Source organism: Cavia porcellus, unplaced genomic scaffold, assembly GCF_034190915.1.
Source record: "Cavia porcellus strain 051 isolate PalLab524CR breed Dunkin Hartley unplaced genomic scaffold, mCavPor4.1 scaffold_30, whole genome shotgun sequence".
Classification (NCBI taxonomy): domain Eukaryota; kingdom Metazoa; phylum Chordata; class Mammalia; order Rodentia; family Caviidae; genus Cavia; species Cavia porcellus.
Genome location: NW_026947513.1, coordinates 24727667 through 24751417, shown reverse-complemented (window position 1 = coordinate 24751417; position 23751 = coordinate 24727667). Strand labels below are relative to the sequence as shown.

General features: G+C 33.7%; 1 long non-coding RNA gene across 1 annotated transcript; it reads left to right on the top strand.

The window, feature by feature from the left end:
- Window positions 1–11706: 11706 nt before the first annotated feature.
- LOC134474060 (uncharacterized) lies at window positions 11707–17678 on the top strand. The gene is made up of 2 exons (XR_010044647.1): window positions 11707–15593; window positions 17367–17678. It is a non-coding gene; the product is annotated as an uncharacterized LOC134474060 (long non-coding RNA).
- Window positions 17679–23751: the final 6073 nt, after the last annotated feature.

The window sequence follows — 23751 nt, the reverse complement described above, 5'->3', positions numbered from 1 at the left end:
CTAATGAGACCTTGTCTCCAAAAGAAAAGCTTATTATATGACTCAGCGCTAACATTATTGGCCCAGTGTCATACAGAGAGAGAGAGAAAGGGAGAGAGAGAGAGACAGAGACAGAGACAGAGAGGAGGGAAAAAAAGAATGGAGTCAAAAGTAGCAGCAAAACAAATCACAGTTTTATCTTGTAGAAAAAATAAAGTCTATTTTCTGTAAAGACAAGTAAGTAGATACAAGGCACAGAATACAGTTGTCAAAAATAAAGTGGAATATAATTAAACCAGGCAGATCAGTTTCAATAAATGATGGTATCCGAGACAATCTTGGTCTTGGAACTGTTGGTAATTCTACTAAGATGGAAAGCAGATAAGAAATAGATAATAAAGCAGCAAAAAAGACAGAAATTCTTGTTCACTGTTCTTTTTTCTGGATAATCTCTAACAAGGAAATTCCAAAAATGATTATATTAATAACAACAAAAGAAAATTACTATTTTCATATATAGAATAACTCATAATTACTTCCAAAAGAAATTGCACTTTCATTTATCAAAATTTTTCTTTACACTTGCCATCTAAATATTATTATTTTGACAGAGGAAGGAGAAAAAAACAGCAATTCAGCAATGTTCAAGGAATAACATAAAAAAGCTGGTAAATCATGAATGAATGATATACTACACACTACACTTTTAACCCACACAACTCTGGCATTTTTTGAATATTTAACTAATTTTTCTACAGAGATAACAAAAGAGTTACAAAAAGCACATGCACAAAACTACTACATATTCACAGAGAAGATACATATATATGATTTATTATTATTCGCTGGATCAGTCAGAGGTCACTATTAATTAATACATAGTACATCTATAGCAAATCCTATATCATACCTTGTAAGACAGAAAATTAGTATTGCAATGGGAGAGGATTCATAAAATAAAAGTAAAGGAACTTGGCACTCAGAAATGTTACTATTTGCATAGGACCTCCAAATGAACACAACAGAATCCGAAGGCCAAAAATGATTAAAGTAGAAGTCATTTAGCCAAGTTTAACCAATTACAGAAAAGAAAATAAACCATGAGAAAACAGAATTCAAAAAAGCAGATTAAGTGAATCCATTAAAGCAGCCAACTGGGCAGTAATAAAGGCTAAATAAGAGATCAGAACAACTATTTGCACTTGGGATGGGTAAGACTAGAATTATACATATTGCAGATAACTGTTGATTAAGGAAAAACCTAAGAATGATTTTCATAAAAATAGCTCAATGGAAATGTGTGAATTTCATCAAGTTGTGTAATAATATCCTTATATTTCCAGGAAATTTCATGGAGCACACAAGGTTTTGACTTCTTGAGACATTACAGACACACGAGCAATGGCTTGGCATCAAACAGACCCAATTAGTCTAAAGAACCATCTTCTACACCTTACCTTATTTAAACAGGCAATAAGCTACCCCAAAACTCTTTCACACACAGTTCAGTAGGACAGTAACATTAAGCAGAGCTGAAAGAAATCTAGAGATTTGCTCATCCTTTATGAAATACCAAGATCTCACATGAGATGCTAATTGGTAGATAGATGTTCCAGCATCATCGCAAGTTGCAGCACATCAATTACCAAATTACACAAATTGGTACTTCTGAACATGCAAAAACATTTTCAGATCTTCATTAATTACCAGGATGCTTGAGAGTTAAGGGCAATAAAGAGCAAGTGATTAATATATCTAGACTAAACTCCATGACTTAAATTTTAATGATACCAAAATCAATTTCTTCTTTTTTATTTTCTGGACAGTGAAGTATGGTTGATCATACAATGAGCTCTTGAATTTCTGGGAAAAGGAAAAGGTTCTATAATATTGCAGGATTTCTTTTATACAATGAACCCCAAATTAAAATAAAAATAAAAATAACAGATAGATAATAGGAAATAGGCAAATAGAGGGTGATTGATGTTTTGCAAATGGAAATGGGAACAGCAGATGGCAGGGAAAGAAAATGAAGGGAATGAAAAAATTAAGATTTATTAGGCATATTGACAGCTCCCCAAGAGAAATACATTCGTTATGTACTACAAACATGAACTAGTAAAAATATAAAAATTGAAGAAAAAATCTTAACAACTGAAAAATCATATCAATATATAGTTCCTGGTAAGACTGCTTCACATGAAATGGGTGAATGGTTTAATTGACATATTTGTTTATTAAAATGCAGACAATCAAAACTGCCTCCCAATTAAAAGAAAATCTTACACAAATTTATGGAAGATATGACATACAAGTTATATAAAAGGGTCATTCACTTTAATGATGCATTTTCAATAAGTCTTAGAGAGATATAACCTGATGGCATGGTTTAATAGCAATAAATTTTAAATTTCTTGGGTTAACACCTTGAAGGTTGTGGCATTTCTTAAAGACACATTGTTGAAATAGGCATCCCATTAAAGATAAAATTTCTATGTAGTAGAAAATATTGTCTGCATTCTTCACAAAACACATAAGGCCTTGTATATTATTAAGCCAAAATTTAACTATGAAAAGGGTCAAAATCAATAGCACTCTAGTGCATTTACAAGGACAACAAATCTTTCAGATTCAAAAAAAAAAAAAGAAAACATTAAATACAGAGTTTGAACTTTTGCTTTTATCTCTTCATTGAATTTAAATATAAAAAATCATTTCTGTTGAACCCTCTACACTTTCAGGTATCTTGAAAATATGATTTGTGTGTTACCTTGTGAAACAGATTATTTTTGTTTTCTTTTAAATTTTTTTTTCCCAGTAGTAAAACCCAAACAAGTCAGTTTGGTCTGATGAGTTACCTGTTATTCCAGAATTCAGGAGGCGAAACCAGGATGATGGTCAGCCTAGGTTATAGAAAGAGTTCTAAGCCAGCCTGGAATACAAAGACTTTGTATGAAACAAAACAAAAGGGAATAGAACAGATCAATTGAGAAATGTATTGTCATAGTAAAATTTATTCTGTTTTTCAAAACCTCACTAAAACAATAATAAAAATGCTGTCTCCTGGATTATATAATACATTCATATCCATGCAGATTGAAAACAGACTAAAAGACTTTCATAAATGACTAAAGATGACATCCTAAAAGAATGTCATGAAAAGAGTATTTAAACAGCCATGGAAACACACTGAGGAATCTAAGCATAATGTGGGATAAACAAGTACAAATGGTTTATCACCGTATATCACTTATACGTCAAAAATGAGAAAATAATATCAAGTCTATGTACATCATTTTAGGCTCTAGAAAATATCAGTTGGAGCCCTCTAGTATTGGGATTACTTACTTTGAATAAATAACCTATTTAAATTTCACTACGCATGTCAAGTAAGTAATACTATTGCGCAGATGAAAAAACTGAATCTGAGAAGGGTTTGTTATCACTTATTCTAGTCATAGAAATAAGAAAGGGGGAAAATACAATAGGAACCCAGATAATTTATTTTTGAACTTAATTTTAACAGATAAAATCATTGGAATATATTGCATCAAGCATGGTTCTTGAAACACAAGTTTAATGGAAACTTATTTCCACAGTACCTCAACTATTTACCTCAATTTTCCATTCATCTATGGTCAGTTGCAGACAGAGATTAGCAAATGTAATATTTTACCTAGTACATCTAGCTCCTACTAGAGATTGCCTGGACATCTAACCAAAACCTCAAAAAGGATTTCTGAAATCTAATTGAAATCACACATGCTGCTATGGAAACAACAAAAAGCAATCAAAACTCTTTCAACAGACTTTCTCATCTCAAAAAAATGCCATTCAGTGTGATTGTGGGACCCGTGCCTCAAACCTAAAGTTCAGTCTAGAATCTTTCTGTTAGCGTCCATGTCCAAAATTTCTATTTCCTCCATTAAGTCAATCTAACCCCTCTATTTCTCCTTTAGAGCACAAATCTCTCTCTCTATTCCCCATGCTTTGCCTGTTTTCTCAATGATCTCTTTCCATAAAAGTCACAGTGATGCTTTTTAAAAAAGCATACAAATATTTTTCCTAATCTGCTTCAATTTCATGGTAATAGAAAAAAATCCAACTCATTTTCAATGATAATAGCTGTAGGCTTCATATCTTCTTTCCAATCACATCTCACCGCATTCCCTTCTTATATTACGAAAAATTGTGAGCATTTTTCCAATCTGGGCATACACAAACCCCTCTTCTGATTCTATGTTTGTATGCTTATTATGTCCCTTTTCTAGAATAATTCTCTCATTCTGTGTGGTTTGGTCACTGTTTCTTTAAAATCTCAGCAAAACAAAAATTTCCACATGCATCTTAATTAAAATTACCTCGCTTATTACTAGCTATCACCACATTTCATTCATTTTCAGGATAAGCCACAATTATTTTCTGTATTTTCATTTTATTCTGTTGTTTATTCTGTCTTATTCAAGTCAAGATCATATTCAAATTTGTATGCATAGTTTTAATGAAATTTTATTCTTTATATTTATTAAAACAACTAACATAAATTATGCTAACACAATGCTAGCAAAAGGAAATAATTGAATCATTAAACATAAAGCATTTATATTGCTGATGGAATATAAATGGTTCAATACTCTGGCAAATTATTTGTTAATTTCTTTTAAAAAATATTTTTACCCTCTTAACATCAATTTCACTCCTGGTGACTTGTCTTGCAGAAATGAAAACCTAAGTATAATCTTTTTTTTAAAAAAAGCAGCACTTTTAATAGCTAAAACCTGGAGGCATAAAATTTTAGATGTCCAAGTTATTAAACAGATTGTAAAAATTCCTGCAATAAAATGTTTCTTACTTTTTCTGATACTGAATACCCATGACTTAGAGGAGGAAAGATTTAATTTGGCACATGTTTTCAGATGATTTAATCCATGATCTTCTGGCTCCAGTGTAGAAAAATCTTGACAGATGACAGAAAGGCACAGTGGTGCAAAGCTGCTCAGTTCATGGCAGAGAGCAGGGGAACATATTTCTAAAGAGGAAGGGGCCATAGTTCATATGCAAGGTCAGACCTCCATAACCTACTCAGTCTTAGAGATGTCTGCTTTCCTAATCTTCTTAGAGATTTCCAAGAAAATCAAGGTAACCTGACTAAATTTAAGCACCACAGAATAGTACACAGTTATATAAAATATTATTGATATATGAAAGAATTTGTGTAAATCTCAAGGTAATCATGATGAGTTAAAAAAGTCAGTCTCAAAGGATCACATATTGTGTGATTGCATTAATTTAATTTCTATAAGTAGAGATGGAAAATGAAGTTATGATTTTCCACTAGTTAAGAATAGTGGGGAGATCTTTGTTGAATGGGAATAGAATGGGGGATAGGAAAGGGAATGAAAAAATAACTGATATTTGTTAGTACATGTACCAACTTCCTACCACAAATGAAATCATGTACTAGTAAAAAGTAAAAACTGAAAAAGAGAATCGTGAACAATATGAACAAGAATAGTGGAGAACATGAGAGAGATATTTGTAGAGATAGATTAATTTTGTAATTTAATTTAAATGGTGGTTATTCAAGTCTGACAAAATAGTCCCTTGACCTACACAGACTGCTGGTACCAATGTCAACAACTTATTTTAATATTGTTCTCAATTATGAAACAAGTAACTATTGGAGGAAATTTGGTGTAGTATACTTGAGACCATTTTAAATTTCAAACATTTTTTGATCTGAAATAAATTACTTAAGAGCAAAAAGTTAGAAGTGCCAGCGTTCTATAAATTAAAGTAATAGGAGTATAATCAGCACAATGCCTGCCATATACATGCTTTTAGAAACATCAAGTCATCATATAACAATAACAGGATCACATTTATGCTATTATTTTTCCTAATTTACAGCTTAATATCTTCTTTAGGTTCATATAGTTAATATGAAGAGTGGCCATATTTTTATTCAAGTGGTCTAGCTCCAGAAGAATCCTTTCTTATCACCACATTGTAGATCTCAAAAACAATTCTGGAGGGGAGAAATGGAGAGGGAACATGACAGAAAAGCAGGTTACTTAATTTAAAGTAGAATATACCATGCAGTCCTTTTTAATAAACACAGATATTCCCATTCTCTCTATTGAACTTCCTTGTTTATCTTATCTTATTCAGACTAAAACCGACAAACAAAAAGTTATGTCTATTCTGCCATAACCTGCCTAGAGATCTCTGAGTAGAATTTTTTAGAGATGGAAATTTTGCACATTTTGAGGGAGGTGATTTTAGATGTGTTTGTCCTAAGGATGCCATCATCATAATGAAAGTAAGTGGCTCCATACCATGCAACAGACACCAACATAGACAAAAAGAATTGGCAAAGCCTGTGGATCGTCTCTGTCACATGTATTCAGACACTGCAACTCTATCTCACTAAATTATCATGTTACACAGCCCAATTCTATTTTTCATGGAAACATTAATTTGTTGATTACTTACATATTAGTCTACAATGCTACACACATTTTTCCTGTATCACCTGGTAGATTACATCATGTGGATTTTTTGCTGATAAATGGCTGGGTCAGGCACAACTCTGAACATCATGTGGATTTTCTGCTGATAAATGGTTGGGTCAGGCACAACTCTGAAAAGAAATTTCATGGATGAACCTATTAACACGTACTGAACTGTTCTCTAAAAATGTACCATTTCTTCAATGGATGATTCCTTTTATTCATGACCTTCATTACCAGGCAACTATGGCTACAATAAGTACACAAAGCCTTCATGATTTAAGATGTCTTATCACCTGTGCTATGCTCACGACCCTAAACCTTCTGTCTGTAATAATACACAAATATTAAATAATATACATAATTCAAAGATAAGCTAAATCCTAGAATGTTATTCAGAAAGTAATCTTTCTGAAAATAGTTTAAATTTTGAAGAGAACGTAAAAGCAATGTACACAAGAGCTCAATATATAGTAAAAGGAAAGAAAACAAAAATCATTTTGATAGAATATAATGGCAATTTTAAATTATTTCTATCTATTATGAATTTCTATCCCCTGTTTGAACATTCAAGAGAATTATACTTTTTCACTCTTACACATGTAAATAAATATAAGAATAAATGGGAGTTGATCCATTTCCAAATTGAACATGTAACCAAGTTGTTTACATAAAGGGTGAAAAGGTTGCATAAACATTGATCTTCATAATTAGTTTTAAAACAAAACATAAAATAGATGAAAATGCAATCAATGGAAACATGTATCACTGAATTTACTTAATTAGTAACAAGAGTGAAACTATTGTTTCATATCACCTACACTTTTTGTAAATATTTGAATTCAGAAACACTATTGGTAAGGGAACCCTATGATACAGACAAACGTAATTTACATGATTGGCAACATATTATCGGCATATCAAGTGAATTGCAAAATAGAACAAAGTTTGAAATGATTTTTAGCCTTTAAATTAGAATTATAAATGAAATGATGTTCTTTTTTATCAATAAATACAGAAATAAAGTATTTTGATTTTTCTGTTTTTTAGTATTCATTTTGGTTTAATATACTAAAGAGTCTCTTTCAACACTTAGGTAATATTCAGTTTGTGAATGTTAAATACCATTTCAGCTCTATTTATTATTCAGCAAAAGGACACTTTCGAATCAAGGATTAACACAATATATATCACAGGCTCAGAAATTTCAATTTGCAGCTGTCTTTACCAAATAATGAGAACCATCTGGACTGATTGATGTGGAAACTGAGAGTAACTGATCCTGCAATTGAGAAGCTTTTATGAAACATGAAATTAAACATGATGATATTAAGCATTCTCAAGTTCATCAGAATGACACATCAAATGTAGTACTAGCTGTTCATTTTCTTTTCATATTTATTTACAGAGCCCTGAATGGCAAAATAGAATAGAAAAAAATCACCATACTGATGTATTAATCAAGGATCCACACTTCCTTTGTTACAATGAGCATATGATCTAGCACAAGAAGATATTGACTCTTCATCAGGTGGCAACTGTAAGTCAGCAACATTAATATACTTAGAATTATTAATATGCAGATTGAACTTAAAAGGTAAAACTACTATAGAAGTAAATCAGCAAGAATTATGCCTATCGTTAATAATGTTATTTCATTTCATTTTCTTCTAATTTGTCTCTTAGCAAAAGGAAACCACTACAAGTATAAAACATTTCCTAATTTTCATACCAATTTTCATGGGAAGAAGTTTATTCTTTCCATTTTAAGGATAACAGGACAAGTTCTCCTGTGACTATATCACATGTTCAAGCCTAAGTAAATGAGAGCCTCGACCAAGTCCCAAAATTTACATTTAAAAAAATATATCCTATCCCCTACTACTTTTGCACTATGGTATATCTTGCTAAGGGAAAATTTCCATAGAAAACTCAAAAGTTTAAACATTTACTTGTTCAACAGTTTATTCAATATTTTATACTACATATAATTCTTTGTTCTTTCCATGTATAATTGACACTAATTCAAGGAAATTTGACATTTGCGTGCTATTCAGCTCTCTTAGTGATTCTGGCATTATTCACATGACTCTAGTATCAAAACAATATTTAATTAACAGGAATCTTTTAACTTTCTAATTACTTATAATAAGTCAGCAATAGATACCATAATGTCTTGTTTTCTTGAAAACAGCAGTTCATACCATCACACATAATAAAATTGAACAAAACAAAACAGAGTAAAACCAACTAAACAAAGAATGAAAGCATTATAGGATTTCAGAAAAAAATAGGAAACCCACCAAGAGTATCATAATACATCCCATTAGGTTCAAAATACCTTCCCATATGACCAGACACAGGAAAATCTAATAAACAAGACAGAACAAATACAAGCCTAACAAATTTTGAAAACAATACAAGAGTTCAAAACAAGATAATAAGAAATTAACAGTAATTACCGCCGTTCGTTCCCAGGTATTTCTTCCCCTGTCACTTTCACAATAACTATTTTGCTTTTTGGATCCCATTAACTCCTTCTGTTTTTTTATGCTAAGCTTCACTCGTATGAGTTTAAACTGTTTCACCACAAACATGATTTCCAGTTGCATCCATTTACCTACAAGAGCCTAGAGAATATTCTACTGTATATCTAAGTAGCATTGTATAAAAATGCTGTATCTTTCTTACCCATTCTGCAATATTGATATTTATATTATATTTAATTCCTTCTTTGGAGATATATATTTACCTCAAAAAATCTTAATACATTATTATTGCTATAAAGCTGCCAGAGTGATTTTATGGAGGACATGATATTTTACAAGTAATAACAGGAAAAATGGATCCTTAGAGATTATGGAGAAAAGGGGGGATTTTGAAAATAAAACACATCTTGAGAAATGAATGCCTCAGGGAAAGAAGCAATGAGTCAGTGGCTGGGGCAAAGGAACTGTCTAGGCAGTAAGATGTGTCTGTCCAGCAGCGAGTTTACCCTTATCTAAACAAGTGATGCCAAAATCTCATGGAGCCTGTGAAACTGAAAATTTGCCTAATATAGACTTCACTGCAAGAGCTGAGGTCGTGTAACTGACTGAAGAGGTCCATAAACCACGAGCAAGTTAGAATGAATTAACTGTGATGTATTTCCACATTTTCCCTTTGGTGTACGAACTGAACAGATAACGCTTCTACAATTATGTAGGAAGTTTTCGTACTTGAATGAAACATGAAATTAGTCACGCGATTGAGGCTGTTTGAAGAAAGGAAAGTATCTATAACAGACTTCTCCAAAGACATTCCCATACTTTTCATTTCTCCTTGTAGAATACACTGAGCCTTGACAGAAGCGCCAAAAACAAGCACCTCAAGAATATCCTCACTCCAATTCCACAACCTAAAATACTTGTGTTTGTTACCTTTGTTTGGAAGAATTATCCTTAATTTTTCAAAGTAAATGTTATAACTCTACCTTGTATTGGGTATATTTTGCATGCCCAGTGTATTCTAAATACTTTTGAGGATATTATCATTCCTATTAGGGTTAGAACTTTACATACATAGAGCTAAATATAAATTTTGATATGAGGTGCTATTGTGCATTCTTTATTACTCATGAAATAACTGAAAGCCAGGGAAATTGAGAAAGTATTCGACTTTTTACTCCTGGGTGGTACAACAGGCTTAAACAAAATTGACTTCAGAGAGCAATCTTCTAACCTACTTTCTACTAGATCATCAGCATTTATACAGCAGAAAAATATCTGAGAATCATTAGTTAATATATCAACTATTAAAGAAACTGATGCAAAAACTCTAATATGTATAGTAATTTGCACACAATTTGTAATGTACTATATTTCTTTACAAAGGTTATACTACAAAGGAGCAGGCTTCTCTTGTTTGGGAAATAATTCTGGACTCTATCATTTTATAGATTTTTGCCTTACATTTTCTAACTTTATCACTTTCATATATCTCATGGAATAGGAGAGAAGAGTGGAAAGAAAGTGCGCCTGAGTCCTAAAAGCCTTGCTCCAAAAACGTTGCACATCATTTCCATGAGCACTTCAGTGACAATAACTGGTGATGTATCCATGTCGAGCTGAGAAATTTAGTATAGTTGTGTTCAAAGGAAGAAAAGGAAAGCAACTTGGGGAAACACTAAGAGTCTTCTGATATAAAGAATCAAATCACCATAAGAGTCAATGATTGAATCTATCAATTTAAAAAGTTCATTGAAATTGATAATAAGTCAGCAATATTAACATGTTTTAAAAATATTATGTGTTTTAAATTTTCTGTACTGTGTTAAATTTTTTTTTTGGTTGAATGCTAATATATAACTCTGCAGGACTCTGCTGTGAATCCATCTAAACTAACCAGCGCCACACTTGATGACTTCTGATTTCCCCTGAAGATCATTATGAAAGTTATTTAATTTATAATTCTCATTTGTGTGTAAAAATTAAAAAATGACCCATAACATATATAAGGTATTAAGTAAATAAAATGTTATAATTGTAAATTATAAGACTTTAACTATAAAGGAATTGAATTCTTTGGATTGAGTACTGAGTAGTCCATCAGTAATGTTAGTTTGCTTGTCAAGTTTCCATCTGCAGGCTCCTCATTCTACCTCTTTTCCATTACTTTCACATTGCCCATCCTGTTTCCTTAGATGATGACATTCACCCTAACCTCCTCTCAACTGACAAAGAAGCTTGTGATTTAAAAATTCTGAAGATGTAGCTCAGTGGGACAGTGCTTGCCTGGCATGTGTATATCACTGGGCTCAATCTCCAGCACCTAAATGTATACATACATACTTTAAAATAAAGAGTACTAGTTATACATCTCACGTTTCGCTTTTAATTATATAAATTTAATGCATCTATCTGCTGTTAACTAGCTTGTGCTAGCAGTACCATTAATCCATACAACACATTATAAAGGGCACGTATTACTGGTGCTAATAGTAATTAGCATTGTATACATTGCCACTAAAAAAAAAAAACAGAAAACAATACAATCTTATCTGAGATGAACAAAAACAGTGCCTTGTCTTCTAATCTAAGTCCACCACTACTTCTGCCTCACAATGAGTTGTTCCTCTTCATAAATAATCAGAAGTACCATTACTGTTTATTTCCTACAATTATCACACTCGAGCATAAATTGTTACTTTATTGGAACATAAGTATAGAAGATAGAATCTCTCACAAAGCTTGGTTATAATATAGACGTAAATCTGTTCTCTTCATTCTAGTTACTTCTTTCTGTATTTTTAAGGATCTCTTAAACACTTGTGAGCTTAGTACCAAATCTAGACACCGTAAGATAAAAATCAATATAGCTGGGGCTGGGATTTTAGCTCAGCGGCATAAGCGCCTGCCTTCCAAGCAGGCAGTCATGAGTTGGATCCTGGTACCGGTAAAAACGAAAAAGACCAAAAAAAATCAATATAGCTACGTGTTCTATGATCTTTTCTCTCTTATTCCTTTGTTGGCAACCAAAAGTAAGTACTAATCTCTATTTTAATGTTGGCTGTGTGTGCACAAGCAAGTATGCTGCATAGATATGTATATAGTTTTATGTTGAACTTTCTTAAAGTGTATCATTATATGGGTAGTTTTCTGAGTTTTAAATTTAAATATGTCAATATTATGCTATTAATATTTGGCCATGTTGTTGAATATACCTGAGGTCAATTCATCTTTACTATTGTGTCAGTTCTATTTTGGTAAATATGCTCCAATACTTTTATCCAATAGGCATTTAAGACATTTGGTATTATGAAGATCACCTCTATAAAAAAATGATTGTTGGTGCATAACTGCATTAATATTCCATAAGTGTATTATCAGTTGTGGAATTTCCGGTTCCAAGCTCATGAAACTGTATATTTTTCAGATGTTTATATTCAATATCAAAGCATATCACGGGGGAAAGGAATAAATGGTGACGAGAACAGTGATAGCACATATGAAAATAACTGGAATTGAATTTGTCTCTTATGAAATAAACACAAAAACCAAATGTCTGAAACACTTCAAGTAAAACAAGCACCGATAAAATATAAAGAAGATTTGCATTTTGGACCAATTTGGAGGAAAAGGGTTCACATCACAACCCATCTCCCCATAGTGAACATACAATAATGAAAATGATTTTGTAAAACAATTGTTTCCTAGATTTTAGGTACTAGGTAAAGAGAGGTAATGATGCCAGACAGAGAGGAATGGAAAATAAAGTCAGTGTTACAAATAAAGTCAGTCTGGTTCTCCAGCATACTTCCTGGAGGAACTTTCCAGAAAAAGGCATGAAGAGGGGAAGCAGAGGCAGGTCCCATTGTGTTGAGGAGAAGAACCAAGCAGGCAGGGTTCATGGAGCAGAGAACCAGAGGACAGTGCACTAGAGTACCAGAGTACCAGAGGAAAAAGGGCCTGAGCATCAGCAAAGTGAACCCTTTGATAACATCACCAAGAAACCCATTTCCAGAACAATATCCAATGTTTTCAGATGAGAGAACAAACCAAGACCTTCAAAAGACTGAGGAAGGGGGAAGGTAACAGAGACTACCCCACTCATAACAGGAAATTGGTAGCTCTGTTATTCCCACTGGAAAAATAATGCTTCATAACATGTTGGCTCAGTGGTTATAATTAGCTCTCCATAGAATTGTTCTGATCCCATCAAACAAACATGATGAGCAAAATCTGAAAATGTCAAACTATTTTTGAACCTTGCTACATGCCCAAATAAAATACAAGAATATTTTTAGGAATACAAAATCATCCTGCATCTATCATGGCAAAATTCTCAGTTTGACATTCAGTAAAAATTACCAAGAATGCAATAAAGCAAGAAAATACAAACCATAATGAATCTAAAGGAAAGATTACTTGATCAAAACTTCTATGAATTTAGAATTATCATAAAGTTACATTAAAAACTCATTTTCACCTACATTCCATATAGTTAAAAAGCTAAGTGAAGGAAAGAAGTATATGAAAAAAGATCCAAGTGAAAATTTTAGAAATGGAAGCTACAAGGTATAAGAAAAAAAAATACATTGGATGAGAATATATTACAGTAGATTAGAAGGTTGTAGATAGAAAAACAAAATCAGTGAAGCGAAAGATGATGCAATGTACACTGTATTGAATGAATGAAATTCAGAGAAAATAACTTGCAACACTCATAGCAGCTGGAGCCAGGGCACAACTTCAGTCAGCTCAATACCTGTGAGTTCCACCATGAGAGGAGAGAAAGGCAGAGTAAAATAAAGTATTTGAGTAAATCTGGACTCAAAAATTACAGCTTTGATGGAAGCATAAACCAAGAAGCTAGGTGAACCCTAGCCCAAGTACCATGAAGAAAACTACTACAAAACACAAAATATTCACGCTGATCAAAAAGTAGTGATAAAGAGGACATTTTAGGAACAGCCAAAGGAAAAAAGTCATGTTATAAGTACCTGAACAAAGATGAGGAGAGTTGTTCCTTAGGAAGAATCCAAGCCACTTTGGAAGATTATTTTAATTTTTACCTCGAAAATACCAATAAACTGTAAAAATATCTTTCCCAACTGAAAGTGTGAAATAATTTTTTAAGCAAAACCCCTGTAAGTACAAAAGACTGTGTAATTTGATTACGTTTTTGATTTTAAAGGGAATAAAACAGTACATAAAACAAAACAAAACAATGATAGGACAGTAGGAAATCCTCAATTGTTACTAAATTGTATATTGTTATCCTCTAAATACTTGCTCAGACTGCAGTCCCAGGCTTGCAAAGTCATCAAACAACACATATATCACACAAGAACTTCTCAATGCTCTGAAATGATATCAGTGTGAAAATAAACAGATGAATATTTCCTTGATTTATCACTGATAATACCTATAAAAGAGTGACAAGTCCAATAACAAATTTCCCATTTTTGAAGCTCAAGTTTCTGTAGAGTATTTCCTATTAATAGTAATTAAAATTCCCTAGAGAAATGACTAATACCAGTCAACGGAACAGGAAATGTTTGAAGATGATTCTTAAAGACACTGCCATCCATGACAACAAAGAAACTAGGGAAGAACAGTAGGACTATGTCTAAAAGACACCAAGGAGCACACCTAGACAAACTACTGTGGCCAAAAGTGATGCAATTTGAGCATCACTAATGGATTATATCTGTCTTTGGATTTAAAATACATGAAATATGTTTATGTCATTGAGTTGATAATGATGTTCAAAAAACAATTGGAAAATCTTTAGAAGGTACTAAGGTACTAAGAAACATTATTTTTAAAATAGTTTCAAAAGAGGAAAAATGAATACATTTTCCTTTTGGATGTCTATATCTAAGGGCAACAAATTGCTAATGAGTGGTTTCTCTTTATGATGGTATTACACTGACACAGAAAGAAATAATGAAAGAATTGGAAAATTAGCAATACTTAATGGAATAATAGATTATATGCAGTAAACATCAATGGCTAATAAAACCATAAAAGTGGTAATCTATTTTGATGAAATTATGCAATAACTCCTTATGTGGCAGAAAGAGTTGATATTCTCAATTCATCAAAATCCTACATATAAAGCCTAATAATGTGTCTTAGTGGTAGTGTACCTGCCTAGAATATGTGAGGACCTGGATTCAATCTCTCATGCTCTCACCCAAAAACAATTTATTGATGTAATAACCAATTACAGAAAAAAAGACATTATAAAACAATGCCCCATAGAGACTCTGTGGAATAAAAATGAAACTGTCAACAAAAATAATGCAAAGGAAAGAAAATAAACAGTGGAAAATCTATTAATTAAAAGATACTTCCAGAAATCTCAATCAATTATAGTGAAGGCACTTGCGTAGACCTATTTCCAAAAAATTGAAAAATTAAATTATTGAAAATACATGAATTACAGTTGTTTTTGGAACTAATAAATTGTTATTAAATGTGTAGGTAAGAAAATGGTATTGCATGGTAAGCCACTCAAACCATGCAGGGTCCAGAAAGACAAGTCAGTGCCTCATGAGAATCAGCCATGCTGGGACTGGGAGGAGCCAAACAAGGAGCCAACCAGTCAGCCTTTCTGGTAAGCCATGCAAGCCATGTGGGGTCCAGAAAGAGAAAAGTCAGATAGTGCCTCCTGGGAGCCCACTGGTGCACTGAGAATCAACCCCAAACCCACCCCTAACCCCAAGCAACTGGCAGATTCAGAGGACAGGCTGAGTTGAGAGCAACTGAGGTACAAAAAGCAACTAAATGCTTGTATTGTTTGGTTGATATTGCAAGCTTGGGGCTCAGAGCCTGAGCATCTTTTGGGAGAATGACAGTATACAATATAGCAAATATGGGGGATTTCCTTCTGTCTGTCTTTGAAGTCCAATATTGTTCTCACTGTTTTGTTTTGTTCTGATTGTTCTACTTTATTCAGTTGTTTTGATTGGTTTTATTCTGTTTTGTTTTGATTCGATTTTGCTATATCTGAAAGAATGGACAACTAATGTGAAGTTAACAAGATATATTATGGTAGCTATTATTGTTTTTTTAGTGTCTTTCTTTTAAGTTCTATACCAGTTTTGCTGCTGTGTTTTGGTTGACTTTGTTCTGTTTTGTTTTGTTTGATTTTATTATCTTTAAAATTAAAAAAAAATAGAAAACAAAAAGTGAGTGGTATTGCAATTACTATTTGTTAAAGAGTTCTAAGTATTTAGACATATAATTTACAGTTTAAATCATGTGACCTCTTCATTTATTTTCAAATTTTGGTAAGTGGGTTGAATAGTTGAAGATATAGAAGAAACAAATTTGTTTATATATTGATTATTATTTAAAATTAGGTGATTGGCATTTGATTCTGCTTAATTTTATAATTAAATTTAAATAATAAAAGTACTTGATATTCAAAAGATAAGTTAGTAAATATGAAAAGCTAAACCAAAAAATGGGAATTGCTAAAAATTATATAAAAGTTTTGGTATTAGGTGTGTGAACACTATATATCAAAAATCAAACAGAATATTTTGTACTGTAATTGTTTGATTGTTCATTTTTTATGATTTAATTTTGTAGCTCGAATAACTACCTCTAAGATAACAATGTATCAGCTTACTTTTTGGGGGGTGGAAATTCGCTACCATTTCTACCCTTTTTTTTCTGTTTTACTTTTTTAAAAAATAAAATAAGAACACAACTCAAAGGTACAATGGATGAAAGATTTTAGTAGATACTTCCTGAAGCAGTACAGATAAATTAGCCAATAAAATATGAAACTGTACTCAAATTTTTTATGTAATTGAAGTTATATGGGAAAAAATTGAATCTCCTCCCTCTACACCACATTATCAGTTAGATTTCACGTCTGATGCATGATGAGTGCATTTTCCCACACATTTCCTGGGTGAGAACTCTTCTCTCCTACTGGTTTATAGAAGACCACTTTCTCCCTATGCATTACTTGGAAGAGAAAGATGAGAATGAAAGGGGAAAGAGAGGGAGGGAGAGAGAAGAGAGAGAGGGTATCTGATGTTTTTTCCTCTTATTATGAAAGCATCATCATCTTTATAAAATTACAGTCCTACCCATACAACCTTATTTAACTTCAACCTCTCTGAAGTTCCTAAATCCAAGTACAGTAACACCGTAGGTGAATATTTCAACATATGACTTGAGAGAGGACACAATTCAGTTCATAATGCTTTTTAATTATCCTGTCTACTCCCATTTATTTCCTAGTCCACTACAACAAGACTAGGACAGGAGCTAATTTGAGTCAATAGGATGGGATGAAAGTAGTGTATGTCACTTTGGGATATAAGTATGAAAAACCCAAAACAGAACTCTAACTCTTCCTCTTCCTCAATAGGTGAGAAGACCTTGATCTTTGGATGATATAATGCATGATAGTAGAACTCCCATCAGCATGGATCTGTGGAACTTTTTATAGCCAAGAATCGCCTTGTCAAAATATAACATGATCAAAATATAGCATATTTAATTTATGTAGTTAGTTTACAGAATTACTTGTTATTTCAGTTTATCTGTAATTTCACTTCAGTGATTGTGACTAGAGGTAAAATTTCGGAGTCAAATGGCTTTGTATCTATCCTACTACATATACAAAATGTGTACTTGGGCTAGTTTATTCATTCAATAAAATTCTCATGTAGAACATTTATTTGTTTGTTTGTTTTTGTATCTACGTTTGCAGTGCTGAGGGCTGAATCCACGGCCTTGTGCATACTAGCCATGCACACCACCAATAAGCTAAATGCCCAGTTTTAAAGATTACATTTTAACTTCTATTATAGGTACTATGTTTTTAATAGATATATAATTATGCACTGTATTTTCATTAAAAATCTGTGACCTGAAGTTCGCATGAATATTGAAGAAAACCAACAAATTTTGTTGAGACTTTTGGAAGATGTTAGGGGCACTTAGCAACTTGAGAAAGCAAAAAATAAAGCAAGAACTAACCACTTTTTAGCATTTTGTAGATGGCCCTAAGAAATTGTAACTCAGATACAGAAAGAAGAATTGAGAAAACTCTAAAATGCTCAGACTTAGTTCCTTGTGAGTTTACATATGCTCATGATCTAACAACGCGATCTGGGTGTTGTTATCACTACAACTATTGGCCCAATTCAGTCTTCACTCTGTCAAAATTCATCTCCTCTTGCACCTGCACAGGATGTCTTTTCCAAGAGGAATTCGCTCAGATTTTTATTTATGGATAGAGCCTGGAAACACAAACTGCCACATTTATATGAATGTAGGGAATTAAGTATCCTAAATGTTCTTTTTACTTTTCATTTTTACTAAATATTCTTTATAAAAATGCATTCGCATTCTCTCAACACATGAAGGAATTGTTGTTTGTTCAAACTAACTTTAAAAACATTAATTTCCCAAGTTCATATTTTTTCCCACGTTCATATACTCCCAAAGCCAAAATTACATTTTAAAAGAATATAGTAGCTGTTAGAAGGATATTTGACTGGAAATAAACATCAAACAGAAACCGCTTTGCGTTTAACAGAGGAAATTCTATAATCCTTTAGTTACATATACTTAGTCGTTCTTATCAGAAAGCTAGATGCGCATTGACAGTGCTCTAAAATAAACATATCATTCTTCTGTATTGTACTTGGTCACTGAAATGCCTCATGTATGACTACCTACTGTGGTCACCCTAGTGCTATAGACACCCTAGTGTTTCCCACTACAAAAAACAAAGAAAGACTGAGCACTGGTAGATATTAGCAGCCCACAGGATACTGAGGAAACTTCACTAAAACTAGAAAATATAGACGAGCAAATCTACAACATGAGTGCTGCAGTGGTCTGGTCCTATCAGGGAGATCTCTAAAAGGTTCACCATCACTGATATAGACAATTAAGTTCACTGATTTTTTGACATTAGCCAAGTTTTTTCAAGCCTCTATGTCCTTTTCTGCTTTTTAAAGTATCAATATTAAATTGCTGAAAGCAAAGTATGTTTGTTTCTTTGTTTTTAATATGCATCCCCATTACCTCCAGTCTGCAGTATTTATGAAACCTGAATGACAGACTTGAAATGAACTTTTGTAAGTTCATTTTGTTTTAAATAGTAATTCCTTTCCAAATATTATCTTTACCATTGGAGTTAGTAACAGTTTATATTCAAAGGGAATGGATGGGTTAAATGAAATTTTTAGTTTTCATTTTTTGAGGAATCCTGTACGGATTTGCACAGTGCTTATACTATTGTACATTCTCACTATCAATATAAAAGTGTTCAACTTTGTCAAAGAAGTTAAGGACACAACATATTACAGGGACACCTAAATACCTGTGTATATAGCAGCACACATTGTAGTAGCTAAATATTGGAAGTGACCTATAGGTTCATCAACAAATAAATGGATAAATAGTTTTGTATTTATACATAGTGGAGTACTAATTTGACATATAAAAGATAAACTTATAGAAAATTAGGTGCATGTTGAGACCATAATACTTTTTTTTTTATTTTAAAAAACAAAACAGGCACAGAGATTTCCATCCCATAGTGCAGTCTCTGCACATCACTTTGAGCCTGGTAGGGCACTGCAAGCATGCCCCATCACTGGAGGATGCCCCAGACAGTCCCATCAGATCTATTTGGGCCCCACCCAGAGCCCCTCAAGTGGCCTCTTGCTGCCTGTGCTTAGTCTCATGAACCTGAAGTGTGTGCTGTGATTTCCATCTTGTGATGCAGCCTTGGCAGGTCACTTGGAGCCTGGTAGGGCCCACCCAATGTCTCCTATCACCAGAGGAACCACAGAAAGGTCCCTCCAGACCTATTTGGGCCCTGCTTAGTGACCCTCGAGTGACCCAGGGTTGAATGTGCTCAGCCTCAGGAGCCAAAAGTGCATGATGCGATTTCTATCCCACGGTTCAGCCTCACCCCATCCCTTAGAGCCTGAACCCGCACAGCTTCACACATCACTAGAGGATCCACCTGAGGTCCCTCCAGGCCTATTTGGACCCTGCCTTGGGACACCCCAGTATCCCAGAGCCACCTGCACTCTGCCTCATGAGCCAAAAGTGTGTGCAGTGATTTCCATCCTGTGGTGCAGCCTTGACGCATTGCTTGGTAGGGCCCTGCTCATCATCCCCCATTACTGGGGAACCCACCAGAAAGTACCTCCAGGCCTATTTAGGCCCTACTGAATAACCCCCAAGTGACCTGTAGCTGCCTGCACTCTACCACATAAACCGAAAGTGCAGGCAGTGATTTCCACACCATGATGCTACCTCGGTGCATTGCTTGGAGCCTGGTCGGCTCCTGCGCAGTTTCCCGCATCACTGGAGGACCCACTACAAGGTCCCTCTGGGCCTATTTGCGCCTTATCTAGTGACCCGCAAGTGGCTGGGAGCTATTGGGTAAGGCCTGTCTAGGGACTGCCAGTCAACTAGAAAAACTCGCTGCAGTAGGGATAGATATTCTCAGCCCAAGAAACAACTGAGACCCTGCCTTCAGCACCCTTAAGGGAATATAGGAAAATGAGAAAACAATAGCAAAATGTAATCTCAAACCTCTAGCCCATCCCAAGCAAGTCTAGGAGACATAGACATAGAAGAAAATGCAAGCAATACACCTGAAACTCTTGAAATGATGTGAATGAAGTAAAGAAGCATCTTTAAGAAACTATAAAAGAACACAGATCAGAAATAATCTCCCAGGTAAAAGAAGAAATGATAAATGTAATGAAAGAAATGCTGAACTCATCTAAAGAAGATATAATTGAAAAATTAGAGGAATAATGCAAAAAGATGGAAACCTTGAATGAACAATATAAGAAATGAACAGAATGCATGAAACAGATTCAAAGAGATATGAAGGAAATCAAAAATTCCTTGGCAAGTGGCAAAATTACTTCAAAGAAAAAGAAGATAGATTTTCAGAACTTGAAAACAACATTGCAGCTCGTGAACAGTCAAGATCTTTTAAAAATAACAAGGAATCAGAAAATAACAAGTCAACAGCTGCAAGATGATGCATTAATGCCCTCTTTCTACTCCTCCACCTCTCTATTTATACTGGCAACTTTCCTCAGGTGGAGCAACTGTGCTCAGTGCCACGCTGATGTAATCCAGCTGGCATGAAGTTGACCACCAGATCTTAATCCGTAACAGTGGAACTTGTCCCAGGAAGGCAGGAATAGTTCAACATATACAAATCAGTAAAGCCAAATCTACCATATCAATAGAGCCAAAGATAAGAATCACATGATAATTTTTATAGATGCAAAAAAAGTTTTCTTTTTTTTAATTTTATTTAAGAGGAAAAAGAGAAAAACACAAAACAAAACAAAGCGGTGTAAGGGTACACGTAATACAGAACTACAAAAAAAAAAAAACATAACAGTAAGAAACCACCTGTTAATAGATTACATATTATCATCTTGAAAATAGTTGCTCAAATCACAGTATCAAAGAATACAAGGTGGACATTCAAACAGGGAGACTGCAAACAGCTGTGTTCAATGATCCAAAAACATTGATATAGTCAGCTATTTAACACCCCTAAACACACTTGCTGTTATATCCGTTAGAGCTATTTTTATTTTTTTCCCTCTCTTTTTTACAACAAAATTTACACATTTTGGATTTTATTACTCCTTAGTGCTTATTACTTTTTTTTGGGGGGGGGGGAGAATACAGTCAAATATGGCAAAACAAAGCTGTCAGTCAAAACCAAGGATAGACATAGCACATGGTGTAGAACAGAGTACAAGGTTATCAACAATGGTTATCAACGTTGTCTCTTGTTTCCTTAAAAAGAATTGTCTATCTCATTAGATATTATAAAGTTGGACAAAACAGTAGAGAACAAGACCAATAAAACTTAGGCATTGTAAACATTACAGGACTTCCAAAGAAGACAATAGTCAAACCAGAATGGGCATCTTAGTGAATCTTATTGCCTTCAAAGTAGTTGCCTATATCCTCAAACTTGATACTATCATACAGAATGGAACAGAGTCTAATCAGTCAAAACAAGATCGTGGGAGTATTACAGGACTTCAAAACAAGTTAATAGGAGATCAAAAAGAGTTACTATTTATATATCCTAATTTTTAAAATTTTTTCCCTTAAGTAAGACAAACATAAGAAATGACTAAATAATTTTTTTAAAAGAATAAGGGGGAGATTGAGATAAAACAGGACATAACAATATAACAATAGAGGTCAAAGCATGACTGTTTCAGCAACCTAGTACTTCACCACCATATAACCTGACTTAATAGTAGTTACCATAGTGTCTGTCTTTTTCCTTGAAATATTTGGATAAAACTTCATATACTATAGCTTCAAATATTTCCATATCAAGAAGCCCAGAATAAAGCCTTTCTAATTAATGAGTGAAAACTTTATAAGGCTTCAAGGCCACCTAATGGGGAATCATGATTACCACATATTTTTATATATTTGAATCATTACTTACATCAGGGAAACTATTCGGTATTCACACATACGAGATTGATTTATTTCACTTATGAGTGTGGTCTCAAGCTGCGCCCATTTATTGATAAATATCTCAATGTGATCCTTCTTTATAGCTGAATAATACTCCATTGTATAGAAATACCACAACTTTTTTATCCATTCCTCAGTTGATGTACACTTGGGTTGTTTCCAAGATCTGGCGATTACAAATTGTGCTGCTATAAACATAGGTGCACATATATCACTGTGGTACAATGCTTTCAGTTCTTCTGGGAATATGCCTAGAAGTGGAATAGCTGGAATAAATGGGATTTCCAATCCCAACTTTTTGAGAAATCTCCAGACAGATCTCCACAAAGGCTGTACCAGTCTACACTCCCACCAGCAGTGCAGGAGAGTTCCTTTTTCCCCACAGCCTCTCCAGCATTTGTTGTTGCTTTTCTTGATCCTGGCCATTCTTTCAGGAGTGAGATGGTATCTCAGTGTGGTTTTAATTTGCATTTCTCTAATGACCAATGATGATGAGCATTTTTTCATGTATTTATTTGCCATTTGCATTTCTTCATCTGAGAATTGCGTATTCATCTCAGATGCCCATTTTTGGATTGGATCTTTGAATTTTGGAGGTCTGAGTTTTTTAAATTCTTTATATGTTTTAGACAAGAGTCCCTTGTCTGAGAGAGAGTTCACTAAAATCTTTTCCCAGTTTGTGGGTTTTCTTTTCACTATGCTGGAGATTTCTTTTGACATGCAGAAACTTTTTAATAAGAAATGGTCCCAGTTATTGATTCTCTGCGGTTTGAGTCCTGTTCATGAATTCTTTACCTACTCCTATGTCTCCAAGGTTTCTACCTAAGTTGTTTTCCAATAGATTTAGTGTTTCTGTTTTAATATTCAGATCTTTGACCCATTTAGATTTTAATTTAGTACCGGGTGATAGACATGGGTCTAGCTTTAGTTTTCGGCAAATGGAGAGCCAGTTTTTCCAGCACTATTTATTAAAGAGACTGTCGTTCTTCCAGTGAACCTGCTTGGCTCCTTTATCAAAGATAAGGTGGTTGAGTGTGTTTGTAGTTGTGGTTGTATCTTCTAATCTATTCCATTGATCTTCGGTTCTGTTTTGATTCCAATACCACGTTGATTTTACTACTGTTGCTTTGTAGTATAACTTCAAGTCAGGGATTGTGATGCCTCCTGCTTTGTCTTTGCTGCTTAGAACTGCCTTTGCGATTCTAGGTCTCTTCTGGTTCCAGATGAAATTTAGGAGTGATTTC